Source organism: Corvus hawaiiensis, chromosome 6 (assembly GCF_020740725.1).
Source record: "Corvus hawaiiensis isolate bCorHaw1 chromosome 6, bCorHaw1.pri.cur, whole genome shotgun sequence".
In the NCBI taxonomy this organism is placed as follows: domain Eukaryota; kingdom Metazoa; phylum Chordata; class Aves; order Passeriformes; family Corvidae; genus Corvus; species Corvus hawaiiensis.
Window position 1 is genome coordinate 25632367 of NC_063218.1, and position 13864 is coordinate 25646230.

At 38.6% G+C, this 13864-nt stretch overlaps 1 long non-coding RNA gene across 2 annotated transcripts; it reads right to left on the reverse strand.

Annotated features, from left to right (window-relative positions):
* Positions 1 to 837: 837 nt before the first annotated feature.
* On the reverse strand, positions 838 to 13596 carry LOC125326903. Of its 2 annotated transcripts, none has more exons than XR_007204066.1 (3): positions 13376 to 13596; positions 3114 to 3231; positions 838 to 2339 (listed from the first exon to the last, which is right to left on the reverse strand). It is a non-coding gene; the product is annotated as an uncharacterized LOC125326903 (long non-coding RNA). The 2 variants fall into 2 exon arrangements; XR_007204065.1 differs by having other exon boundaries at positions 3114 to 3234.
* Positions 13597 to 13864: the final 268 nt, after the last annotated feature.

Below are 13864 nucleotides of genomic sequence, written 5' to 3' on the forward strand. Positions count from 1 at the left end.
CTAATATTTTAGTTTATTTCTATGTTTAACAGTCTGAATATGATTTGCATTACTTACTGATGTGTTCTTCACTTGTGGATAACTAAACTATTACAATCTCAGGCTGATAACATTAAAAATTGTGATACAGAGTGATAACATTTTCAAATCATGATTGTCAACCTGTCTGTGGGATATATGATTACCTATTGAAAGCAGTAGGAAGATCTACTGAACAAAAGGAGGTTTTGCTTTAAATTCTATAAGTATATAGAGAAATCACCATAAGATATAAATGAGCCCTTTATAGACATCTTTCCATTTACATCAGGTTTTCTACAGCCCTTTGCATGAAACTTGACATGTTTGCTTGCTCTCTCTAAGCTTTCAAAAGACATAAAAACAGAAAAGATATCCTGATAAAAAAAAGTTTTCCCTAGTACTTTACTGTTTGCTAATTGATAACACTTGTTTTCCACTTCACATCCAGCATAAAAATGTTCAAGAAAATTTAACAGAAATTTTGTCTAAGAAGATGTCTAACCTGCAGACTTCAAGAACCCCTTAAGCAGTGTTCATCGTCATTACACATTTTGCAATAGCTTCCATTACAGTTGGAGCTTCTCGGAGGTTTTCAATCCAGAAAAAAGTATAATTTTTTTTTTCATGTTTTGGCCTTAAATGCTGCTATACAATTTCAAAGAGATGTCATAAAAGATTCTACTAGAATAACACAAGAAACTTTCTCGAACTAATTTTCCCCAAGGAAAACTCCATTCGCTTAATACAGAATCACCTGCTTTTCATTATTTCTGCCTTCCTTTTGTCTCTATGCCTATGACCATAAAGGCTCTGCAGACCTCTGTGGAACTTTAAATCAGGAAAGAAACTCCTGCTGTTTTGTATGATTTAGTCTTCGATGTCTTTATAAATGTGTACAAAACCACAAACTGCAATAGTTTCACAGCTGGTCTTGTCCTTCCATGTCTCTAATTCTACACTGAGGAGCCTGATACCTCTCCCAGAGGAATGAGCAGGAGGCTTCAGTACTAGCTGGTACAATGGCCCTTTTTACACAACTTTTGGTCTTAATGTATATGCCAAAGTGTTTTACAGGACAACATTTATTTTCTTAATTTATTTTTTTTAGTCTTTCTAAAATTCACAATTAACTAACTAATAGCTCCTACTTGCTTTTCAGAATGTTAGGATTTACAGTGCTGGTTGCTTCTGTTCACCCAGGTCTTCTCACTGTGTTATGTGGCAAGAGAACATATAGTGAGGCCTGGAAGATTGTATGTGTATTGTATCACCCCTACAAACATGCTTAACACTGTCTGTTTACACTTGAAGGAATTCTTCATTTAACTACAGCAGGCTTTGGCTAGAATAATTTTTCTTACACTTTTTAATGTACTTTTAATATATTCAAATATAAAGCCAGATCCCTTCCTACAATACTGGTTGGTACCTTGAGGAGATGAGAAAAAAAAAAATCAAGATTTAATTCTCTCTATATTAATGAAAAAGCAAAGAATATTTGTGTTAAAATATTACAGCTGGCTTACAAATGGCTTCATTTCTACTGGAAAGCAGCATCTTCAGTTCTCCCTAGTGTGAAATTTATCTCTGTGCAATAAAAAATTCTGTGCCTTACAAATTCTATAATAGGCAGGTCAACAACTTAATATCACATCATTCATGTAAACATACACAGCACTTGAGCTTTACATAGATCTCAGATGTTGTCACTTCAAAGGAGCTCAGATTAGAAGCAGAAAGAGAAATTAAGCAGTAAGCGAAAATGTGCTCTTTCTTTAATACAAATGGACTCCTTTTTAAAGAACTGTTTTTAAAAGCCTTCATATCACATTAAAAAAGTTGCATTTTGGCTACCGGAATTAAATGCCTTTACAATTGTCTGATAATTCAAAAATTAAACTCAAAGAGATTGTTCCTAAATTGAAAATGACAACTGGTATCCCTGCTGAAATAACCTCCATTGAAACAGTAGCTGTGACAGAGTTCAGTTCCATTTGGCTTTATTTGCAGGTTGTCTCACGTCGTAAGGATTCAGTCAGCCCACCTGATACAGAGCAAGAAAGTAACCCCTGCCCCAGCATTTGACAATGCAATGTACAATGTTCAATGGTGTACAATATCTGCATTCAATGGGAAAGAAAACAAAACAAAACAACCCCACTCCAACCGTAAAACAATTCTATCCAATGTGACAGTGTCCAGAAAACAAAAGTTTTTTGGCCTTCCAGGATACAAACATGCTGCAGACTGGGGGAAAGGTGCAGTTCTCCCATCAGCACAGACCAGTCAAATCAGGGCTGATCCCATTCTTGAACATTCTGTGATACAAAGGCATGGACAAAAACAAAAAAAAAAACCCTGTTGCAAAGAATGCCTATGGATAACTTGTAGGAAAAACATAAGTGGATTTCTATAATTCACAAAATACTTAAGAAAATGGGCAGACTTTTAAATGGTCACAGATCTCTGTGGGAAAGATGTGATGACCAGAGGGCTTTTCCATGTACTTAGCTAACTGCAAACTGTTAGTATTTTCAGGTTCTAATTCCAGCGCAAACTTGAAACAGGGAGAAGTATTTGACTCCAGCTACTCTGTCCTGAAAGAATTAAATCTGGGAGTGAGTAACAGTTCTTCTACCAATACTAGAGGCAAGCAAGCACTGTCTTAGTTTAGTAAGCCATTGACCCAGTTTCCAGACAGGCAAGGGCTGAGGGCCTTTCACTGCCTCTATAATCTACCAACAGTTCACATAAAACCAGAGAGTGGGAGAATCCCACAGGGATCAAAATTCAGACCAGCATGTAGTAGCAGAGGTCTAAGCCCATAGAGAAGCCATCCCCATCTCTTTTTCTCCCGCTCACACGCAAGAGACTATCAAAATATTCTTCACTAGGCAGGCTGAGAGACAACCAGTAAAGGGAAGGAAACACTGTGGCTGTAGAATGCTTTTTGCAGTGTGATGCTCTTTTCTTTTCACCCCACTTCATCCTAAGGCATCCTGCAACTTCTGTGCCATCCTCTGCTCCAGTGTGCAAAATTCCCTCTGTCATTTCCTCCCGTAGTGGAGCATTGGGGTTATTGGTGATCTTACCTTTTCCTCCTTGTTGGGCAAGGATCTCCTTTTCTGTCACTTCTTTCTCCATCCACACCAGACAGGAACACAGACATGCTCCCATCATCTCTCTTCTTGCAAAGTGCAGCAGTAGCCTCTACTTTAAAGAAAAAGGAACTTGAATCAAACCTCTTTTCTTGCCCTACCCACTTGACAATATGAGCGTCCTGGGTTGCAGTGTATTCCATTACCATCCTCATGAGCTGTTGAAACCAGGTGGGGCAGTGTTTCCTTGCCTCCTCCCTCCGGACTCTCTTCTGTTAATGAGCCGATCAACACCTGGCCTCATGACTCATTATCCCATTGTGAGATGCTCCACCCAGAGGGAGGAACCAAGCATCCCATCCTGGATATAGTCTGAGATTCTGAACACCACAGGCAACCTTTCCACTGGATTCCCAGAGGACAGGAGCTACGTAGCCGCCACTGGACCTTCCGAGGAAGAGCAGACCTCTCTCCAGGATCACCGCTTTGACAGAACCATCGCATCCCGCTCACCGGGAGCCGCCAGCGCCCCTGCCGGCTGCGACAGTAACTACACCAAAGGGGAAAGTGCCTGACAGCCGAGGAGGCTGTCACTGGGTCTGCAGCTCTGTTACTGCCATAGTTGTTGTTTGTTTGCCTTGTTTTATATATATATATATATATATATATATATATCTATATCAGTAAAGAACTGTTATTCCTATTCCTCATATCTCTGCCTGAAAGCCCCTTTCAAAATTATAATTCGGAGGGAAGGGGGTTACATTTTCCATTTCAAGGGTGGCTCCTGCCTTCCTTGACCTGTCTTTCAAACCAAGACAATAGGGCAGAGAAAGGAGAGAGAACAGGACTTCAAGTAGCAACCAAAAGACTGAGATACTGAAATCATGAAATCAAATCAATGAAGTAATGAAATCATGAAAATTCTGGGCTGAAATAGTTTTCAAGAAATTACCTAGCTTAGCAAGGTACATTAAGGAAGAAATCTCTCTGCTGACAATACTGGGGGGGGCTGTTAGTACTACCATTCTAGCCCTGCAACTTCTCATCAGTGTATTGGGTTCTTCATATTTACTCTTTTTCTTTTCCCCCTTTAAATCACACACAGTTTGTGCTATCACTCAGCAAAGCCCCAGATTAATACATATCTCAGAACATGTCACTGGCTTCAGACACACTTTCCTCCTGTATTGCATTTTGATGGGTTTTGGAGACACCTTTGCTCAAGGAATTTCTTCTTCCTGCAAGTCACTCACAGAAGAGAAAGGTTAAGTGAAAGAATAGATGTTTTACTAAGCCCATTGAAATTACATTTGTTACATCCAAATGGATTTTTTTCAAGCAGTGCACTGGATTGCCAAGAAAGCACCTACTCTGCAGAAAACAAGAATGAAAATTAATAGGAGACCAAGGCAAAAGAAAGACTGTGGGTTTTGCTCACCACCATCAAATTGCTGGGATTTAGAAGAGCACCCTTCGATCTCTCCCAGACCAATTACTGCCCTGGGTTTGACTGCTTAGTACATTAGTCGTCCTTCATAGAAAAATGCAACCATTGTAATACTGGAAATAAAAGTGAAAATACAGCATCCAGTAACAAAAAATAGCAAAAGTCCTCTGTCAGAATACCTGTGCCACACAACTTTTTTCAAGTGTTCTTTAGCTGAGTAGCAGCATGTGCACTGACTGTTAAAATGAAATAGTTCTAAAAAGGAAAAGCATGTGTCTAAGAGCAAAATCATACATATTTATTTCTTCATTTTTTTCCAATATGAAGTTGCCACATACTGTTGTTCTAAACTATAAATTGCCAATGTAAGTCCCATGTATGTGGATTTTTTTATATTATAAATTTCTGTACTGCACCCAGGAGTGGGATGTTCATAGAACACATGGCCTTTGCTGCCAGCAGTAAATTGATGAGTAAATTTCAGATACAGTTATGCATAGGCTGTACCTTTAGCTTGTACAGGTAAGGCAAAGGAGGGAGTATGTTCAAACTTTGTTAAGGTAAAAAAGAATAAAAAAAGTGAGATCAACACAACATTAACTTAAACATCCCTTTACCACATTGTACAGCAATACATCATTCAACGTGTTGAAAACAGCACGTCACCAGCAGGCTCCTGTTTTCCTGTTATAGTCATCAGCCAGGGCAGAGATCTGCTGCCCCTTTGGAGCTGGGCACCGTTGCCATTCCACACCTGTCAGAGCATTCACTAGCTCACCTGTGACAAATTCAGACAGCAGCAAAAAGCTCACCATTCCCATTGCCCATATCTCAGGTGGGGGCTCATGTGTCAGCAAAGGCCTGTGTGAAAGGCAAAGCACCACGAGGTACCTGTGGGAAGAGATCTTGGATTTTGCTATGGAGTCACCAAGAAGCACCCAAACTTGTGGTTCTACAGGCAAGCACATCCTGCACCAAGTAACTTTGCTTATGAAATAGTCCTCATAGTAATGTCCTAAACCATCATGCAGTCACAGAAAGAACACTTCATTTCTTGAAATAAGATTATTTTGGAGCTGTAATAAATCTGAACAAATAAACATAGCTTTCCTACACAGATCTTATGCAAAGCATTAAAAGATAAATTATATCTTACACAAAGTCAACAGAAATTTTGATTTGTGCCATAGCTCACACCTGTACCTACCAGCATTGAAGGATATTATCAATAACACAAAGAGTAGCTTTGGTATCACAGCAGTACAGAAGTTCCAAATATAAAATCAGACAGATGGCAGATAGCTCTCCCTCTTTCCTAAACACCAAAAGCCTAATCCTCCAGAAATCACACATCTACAAAAGCCATTTTTATACCTCTGCAGTTCTACTTCCATGTAAGCAAGACCTTCCAGGAATGCAAAGTTCATCCACAGTATTCTCAGGTATGAGAGAATAGGCCTCCTATTTTGACAGTGCCTAATATGTACAGAGCTAAAATAACATCAATAGGCTTATCTACAGCATAAAAAAATAAAAGCTAAATGGTTAGAATTTAATACTAGGCATTCAAAACAACTATAGTAGTACTCCTCTCTACCCTCTGCAAGTCATACTGGCAACACAGACCGGTATCCTTTGAGTTTACATTTCTCTCTCAAAATTAGCGTGCCATTGCTCTGGGCCAAGAGGTCCTGGTTTCTTATGATCCCAATAAGATAGGCACCCAGACACTCTGATTTATCACTTAAAATACCACTCAGCAGAGCTAATACCTTAAAAAAGCTGGGGATAGTATAAAGGATTTTACATCTCTTCAGATACTGGGAATCCTGAGCTGCACAGCATCAGACGGGGATCCAATCGGTGTTCTGTATGCTGCACTGATCTCTACCCCATTTCGGACTTTTAAGCTTTTATGGGCTTTCCTTCAAACATTTCTATTCATTTGTACTGTCAAACAAAAAGAGCATCCACAGGAGAACTTGTTGCCACATTTTCAGGTAAAGACACAGACACCAGGGTGGTGTGATCACTAGTACTGACTGGGAGTTGCCTGCACACTCCATCATCACAGTTCACTGGCAACATTTATCCTGTGGCCAAGGTGCACATGCAGCTCTGAAAGCAAAGCTATAAATGCAGTATGTAAGCTGCTAAAGAGGTGCAGCACAGGCCTGCAGCTCCTCAGGCAAACTCCCATCACTTGGTCAAGCATCACCAAAGCCTGTTTATTTTTCTGCTTTATTAAAGAATTCTTCACAGCACTCAAAAAAACTCAAAGAAAATAATTATCTATTATACACATTTAAACTTCTTGCACCAACCATAAAAACCAAATTTCTAAATACGCTGATGTGCACAGAAAACCCTAAAATACTGCCATAATACTCTTTTTGCAGTTAGATTACTTCCTAGCAGTTTAGAAAAGAATTGATATATTCTGTAGGAACTTTCAGACCACAAGATACCAATAAAACAGCAGGCATACTTTGAGTATTTAGGATTAAATTTATATTTAACGCATAAATCATTATAAAAGTTATGAAAAAAATGCAAAAGGAACAAAACCCTATATCTGACTTCGGTTTCCTTGCTCACTATTTTAGATAATAAATACACATACCTAGTGCAGTTTTCCAAGCAAATGAGCCTGATTCAACTGATTCAACACCTCCTGTTGGTCCATCAGTCCTTTCTCTCTAAAATGTTCTTTATCAGCTTTAATTACATCAGACAAGGCAGCAAGAGGATTCAGGGAAAGCACTTTGCTACAGTGAGTGAGAACATGTGGGTAGGAGGTAACAGCCTACGTTGTTGTTCCCTTTGGAGGCAGTTAGAGGGGACCTGAGGGCTAAGGCTAATGTCATTCTTGCTCCTCTTCCACCAACTACAACATCTTCCACTTCTTGCCTTTAAAGCATCAGGAGTGCTTCTGCTGCCCAGTCCTGGCTAGAGGGTTGTAACCTTAAGGCCAGGGAAGCGGCTTCCCACTCACATTGGAATTGCTCCTTCTGAGGAAGGGATGCCAAATCCCAAAAGCTGGTAATGCTGAAAATTTATCCAAATTATTATCACCAAATATGACTGGTAACATTCTGGTTGTGTATATTTCCAAAGTTAAAATTGGAGATAATGACATTAGCCTGATACTAGGTATCAGGAGATAGCCCTTGCTGTGAAAGCCTTCTTCATAAAATAAAATATGAGTGGGATATGGTCAGTCCTCTGTAACAAAAATCTTTCTTGTATTATAAAGTAGAGTAATAAAGCAACCCACACCCTCAATACTACATAGCAAGGAAAAAAGATTATTCTATACAATTTCAAACAATACTGGGCTATTTATATCCCAGGAAGGGAAAAAACCAAACACCACCACCACCAAACCAACCAACCAACCAGAAACCCACAAAGAATGAGCATTACTTAAAATGAGAAACAAGTTTGTGTGTGAAATTTTTATGATAGAGCCCCATTCAGATGAAGCCTGATTAAAAATGCTCATTTGTAGACAAGTTGGAGTTGGCTGACTACTGCCTAATCATTAGGAATATTTATATGCATCTCAAACTATTTAAAATGCAAACACTGGAACAACTGGGGGAAAAAAAAAAACCAAACAAACAAAAAAACCCCACAAAATAAACCAAAAATGCATTTCATCCCAAAAAGCTTTCCTTTGGTTTCTATTTAGAGATATAATGAATACTCCAGTGATAAAAGCAGCAAGACCACATAATTAGAGAATGAAAGACCCTGGAAAAAGATGAGAATTTAGTAACTGTTGTGCAATTAATAATATATTTTAACACATGTTCTCAAAACTTTTTCCATAGGTGGTGAGTTTTAGGCTGTTCATCACAAGTGAGCTTTGGAGACAGAAATTATACACTCACAAAACAGATTTGTGATTTGATTCTTGCTGCTAAAATGGTAAAAAATTTGAAAAAGTCAGCTATTGTTTACATACCACGCACGGATTTTGCCTTGCTGAAGTTATTCTTTTCTTCAATCCTATAATCATTCCAATAAAATAATCCTTGAGTGACTAAAACTAGATTCTGCTTCACAGTTTCCATGCAAAATAACTTATTTATTATGTTGGGCTCAAAATACATTCTGCGCAATATAACTGTCTGGTTTTGTTAGTTCTAGGATTCCCCACAACCAAATAATCTGATAAATCAATGTCAAACACCTTAAACCTCATGGCTTCCCCACAAGGAAGTCCTATTTTACAAGTGGAGACAGATGAGTGCAGAGGTTAAGAGCCAAACTCTCAATAGTACCTAGGAACCGAGTAGCAACGCCTTACCTAATTTTGAGACAAGAGCAAGGACACAGATGGAGTCATCGCCTGCAGGTGACTACAACACCTCTGATTCAAACACACACCCATTTCTGGACAGGTACTGAAGAGGTGAGGCTGTGTATCCCAGACCTGCAGGGAATGTCATCAGCACCAAACCTCAGGGACTTGTTCAATATGCAAAAGCCCTACATGCTGGTGGTAACCACATACTGAAGCACTTCTAGTAAACATTAATGATAACATATGCAACAACTTCAACAAGTGAAAGTGCAATTTTGCCACTAGACAGCACCCAACACCTTCTGCTGGCTGTCTCCAGCTTCAGAAAGCCTGGCAACAGAGGAAAGAAACAAGCCATGTGGAGTTAGGCAGAAAATAAACAAACAAACAAAAAACCAAACAAACCCCACACGTTTTGGGGATTGAGCCTCCCCTAAATTTCCAATTTCTAGTGCACCACCAGTATTCAGGCAACTTAGCACGGCAGCAGCTGCACTGAGAACAGATTGAGCTGCACAGCTGCTTGAGGCTTGAAAAAGAGGCTGAAAAGAGGCTTGAAAAAGGACCTTCAACTTTGGTCCCCTGGGGGCTGGGGCATGTGCCCTTCCCTACCTCTCATTTTATAAGATTAGAAAGGTTAGAAATTATTTGGTTGGTTAAAACAAAGTCAGGGATCAAAAGAACATTGAAATGTCTCAATTCAACTTTAGGAAGTTGTAGATGGTTTCGGAGTCAAGTAATTTGTAATAACATTAGTAAGCACAAGAACATCAGTGTAGTGTTAGCCACAGAAAGTTAGGCATTTGGTATTTTACAGATCCTGAGCACACTGCTGGAGCACAACATGGTGTTAATATAAGGCAAGAGGTAAATTGTGACAATTTTTCATTACTGTGAGATAATACAAAATTTCTAGTGATAACACTTAAACAGTTTATCATTTACAGTAGGCTTTGTAGTTATGAAAAACTCCAAGCAACTTTGTCTGTTGAAAACCTGAAGAACTGTGCCTTCAGAAGTCTTAGCAGCGGCAGGTATCCTAAAATGTTGCAGATTTAAATGTGCTTAAACACCCCCAACCTAACCTTAGCCTTGCTCCCCCCTCCTCCAAAAAAAGGGGAGGAAAGTCAATGCACTTTTCTAGGGCTTGGGGAGATTTTTTTTTAAACATACTTACACTGATAGGGTTTGTTAGCTGGACTAATGTTTCAGATGCTTTAGAAATCAGTGTAAATATAGCCAAACATAACAACACACTCACCTGAGGATGAGGGGACAGTCTGCTTGAGGAATAAAAGTCAGGCAGATCTCAAATATATTCCTACCCCAGAAAATGCTAAGAATTCAGTCTTCTTCTCCCTTTTCTCTATTTTCCTTTTGGTTTTGAGTGAGGAGGGATGTTGGACACACTTTGCCTCTGCAGCAGAGCTGGCTCTCTGCGTCTGTTCAATGTTTCCTCCTGTTTGTTTCCACCCTGAGGTGCAGAGCCCTGGAAATAGGTGTGCTAAATCAAGGCTGCCACGTCCTCAGCAGGATTGTAAGAAATTATTCATTCCACATAGAAGCCTAGCAAGCAAATGCAGATGCGCCACATAAAGTACTTCCAAGGTCAACATTGTCTGTATAATGTAGATGCTGATATTTTAGCCAGGTTATGGCATAATCACGTGAACTTGAAGTCATACATTGAACTGAGTGCAGGATTTTCTTTTCCTTCTTTTCCTTCACTCTGACCAATAAAGGTAAGAATTATATACCATAATTCTCTATTTTTTTTTTTTTTGGAAGGATGGCGTTGGTAGTGTGAAATACAAAGCTAACCAATTTCCTTCCATCCACCTCCCAGGGCCACACACTGAGATGTGCTAAATAAGAGACCTTACCATGGCAATAAGCCTCCTCGATTTACAGACAGCAGAATGTAGTCACCTTAGGAGTTAAGCTAACAAAGAGAAGTAACAGCCACTGCTACATTTCTGAACTTTAAGCAGTGAAATTTTACGGTAGAAGAATGAAAAAGAGAAGTCCGAGAACTCGAGTTAAACTTTTTTAAGTAAAATAGCGTTTCAAGAGAAACCTCAAAGTGCCCTCTCCTGGCACCTGGCAGTAACTGCGGCTCTGAAACATCCTAAACCCGCAGCACCTACTACCTGACTAAAAGGAAGTTCTTTTGATACACATTTTTTGTTAAGAAATTGTCTCTATTAGCTATAGAGCAAGTGCATGAAACTGTTCAGATAATCTTATAGAATAAGAAGCATTGAAGTGATCTGTTAAAAATTATTTTAAAGTGTAATTAAGCTGTTCATACTGTTTGGCGCTTTTTTTTTTTCCAAAAAAGGCATGTGCTTAAGATTCATTTAATTGTATTATTAGTATCACATAAAATTAATGTTATTAATCTGACACAGTATTGATGTAAATTTTCACTGCATTACTTATTGTTGATTATTATTGACATTCCTTTTTATAGACTCACCCTAGAAAGCAAAACATTTTTGGTTTTAGTTAACCAAACACAAAAAGTACAGTAAGTGAAAATTGCATTAGAAAAATAAACCTGAACCCTCTGGTTATTCCTGGGTTTGGTGTTGCAGGTTAAAACACACATTCCATTGTCCCACCTTTCCTAAGCACTTTCATCAGTGTAAGAGATGTAATATATTTCATTTTGTTTAATTACATATTTTGTTTCTATGGCAACTAGACAGAATCTAATCCATTTCTGTTCCTTCCTAAGCCTTTACATAGCAATTTCCTTTCAGAGTGTAGTAGCAAAAGATAATCCTCCTTTAGAACTCCTAGTACTGTTCTTTCCAAATATACCTTAATTAGTATGCATTAGGATTAAAACCAGTTGTAGTTGTGCCATAACTAAGAGAAACGGTGGAAAAAAATCTAACAGGATCTAGACAGAAAATTCTAAACTACCATTAAGTAACTTCAGCGTAAGTTTACTGCCACCTGCAGGTAGGTTTTCACTGTCACGGATCTCCAGAGCACGGGAGCATGGGGACGAAGGGAAAGCAAATTTCATGCTCGAACTCTGGCCAATTGATTCAGATTTATTTTACGTATAGGAAAAGGAGAATGCACTAATCTTGCCCTGTTTAATTAAATAATACAGATTATTTTAATTTCTGTTGTTCTATTCCAGCTTGCTTCTATTTATGCAGATCGTGGTAATGTCTGAAGATCTTCCTTCTGAATTGACACTGTAATAAAGGACACACATTCTACTGCTGCTAACCACCTCTTGAACAGTGTGCTTTCTGTATTCTTCTATTTTTCAAAGGAATTACTATGTTCTAAAATTTAAGCCAGATTTTTTTAAAAATCTAGCAAGCCAAGTCTTACAAAAATATCATGTCTGTGGTTAAAATACCTGTTCCAGGAAAATTTGGAGATTACTGCCTTACGAAATGGCCTCAGTCCTATACATTTATATTCTTTCATACAGAAAACCAAACTGAAAGAGCAACATTGACACTTGTAAATCTTACAAATATCAAACAAAGTTTACCTACAAGGCCTGTTTTTGAACCCATTACCACCTGAAACAATCCTAACTTACAAAATCATACAGTATTTTCTCCTGTCAGAAACTGATGTTGTCTCAGTGCCTAGGGTAACTAGGGCTAAATTACTCATCTTACCAATTTTTTTTAAATGTTAGTGCTTAAAGCACACTTCATGCCTTCATTTATTCTATTTACCCAACCAATCTTTATACTGCAGTAGGAATTTCTTCCTTTTAACATTGCATTCAGCACCACACTTAACCTCGGGTCCTCTGTCTGCTAGTGAATCTGTCATTATTTCCAGCCTTCAAACCCTTCATGCCACATCCGGTAAAGCTAAATTTCTAGAAGTGAGGTCTGCAGGACTGCCAGCACACTGAAACAGGAGTCAACTCAAAACATCAATTTTCAGCTTTCCAGGCTGGTAGTTCCAGAAAAAAACAGCAATGAGCCTTAAATGGTGAGAGACACATCTGATCCATCACGACCATTTTCCATACAGAGAAACAAAAGCATACATAATGCCATGCAAGTACATTTAGGCTGGCAGGAAATATCAGGTTTACTGAATACATGCTGTGCCTTTGATTCAATTATAGACTGCAAATTCCATTCCAGAGGTAATATACTGGCTACCTGGTCTGAATTGCAGCAGTAACTGTGCCTCTGCCTGAGAATAGCATAGTAAAGAGCTTTCTTAGGAACGATCACATGCCCTCAGAATAGAGCTTCCTTTGCCACATGTAAAGGCTGTTTGGACAGGGCTGTCATCTGTCAATCTGTTATCATAGATTGATAGAAAGGTTTGGGTTAAAAAGGACCTTAAAGATCATCTAAGTTCCATCCCCTCTGCCATGGGCAAGGATACCTTCCACTAGACCAGGTTGCTCAAAGCCTCATATGGATTAAAGCACTGAAGATTTCAGCTATTTAAATGCAAAGTCTATTGAACACATAGTTTCTTTCTCCTTACCTCTCCCTTGTCCTCTAAAAAAGGAGGGGAAAGAAGGCTGTTCTTTCCCACAGCAATATTTGAAGAATTTCTCCAGGAGACGGGAAGCTGTATTAGCACATCTCTCTTTTGATAGAAGTCTAAGCCTGTTTTTTTCTTTCTACTTATAAGAAAAAAAAAAAAAAAGAACAAAACCAAACAAAACCTCGCACAAAACAAACTGAACCTATTGTTGGAAGACAGCACAGGTTTTCAAAATGAATGAAAATTTCAGTACTTAATCATCTCTTACCACTTGATGGGGGTGGCGAACTACTTACGCAGGCCTTGGCTTACAAATATAGAGCAATATGTTCCTGGACTATAAATAGTCAATTTTTATAGTTTAAAAACAAACACACTACAACAAAGTGCCAAAATTCAAATGCATTTGGAAAGTTTAAGACCTGCTTATTATGAAATACCTAAGCTAAATTCCACATTATACTTACACAGTAAGTATTGTCAGGT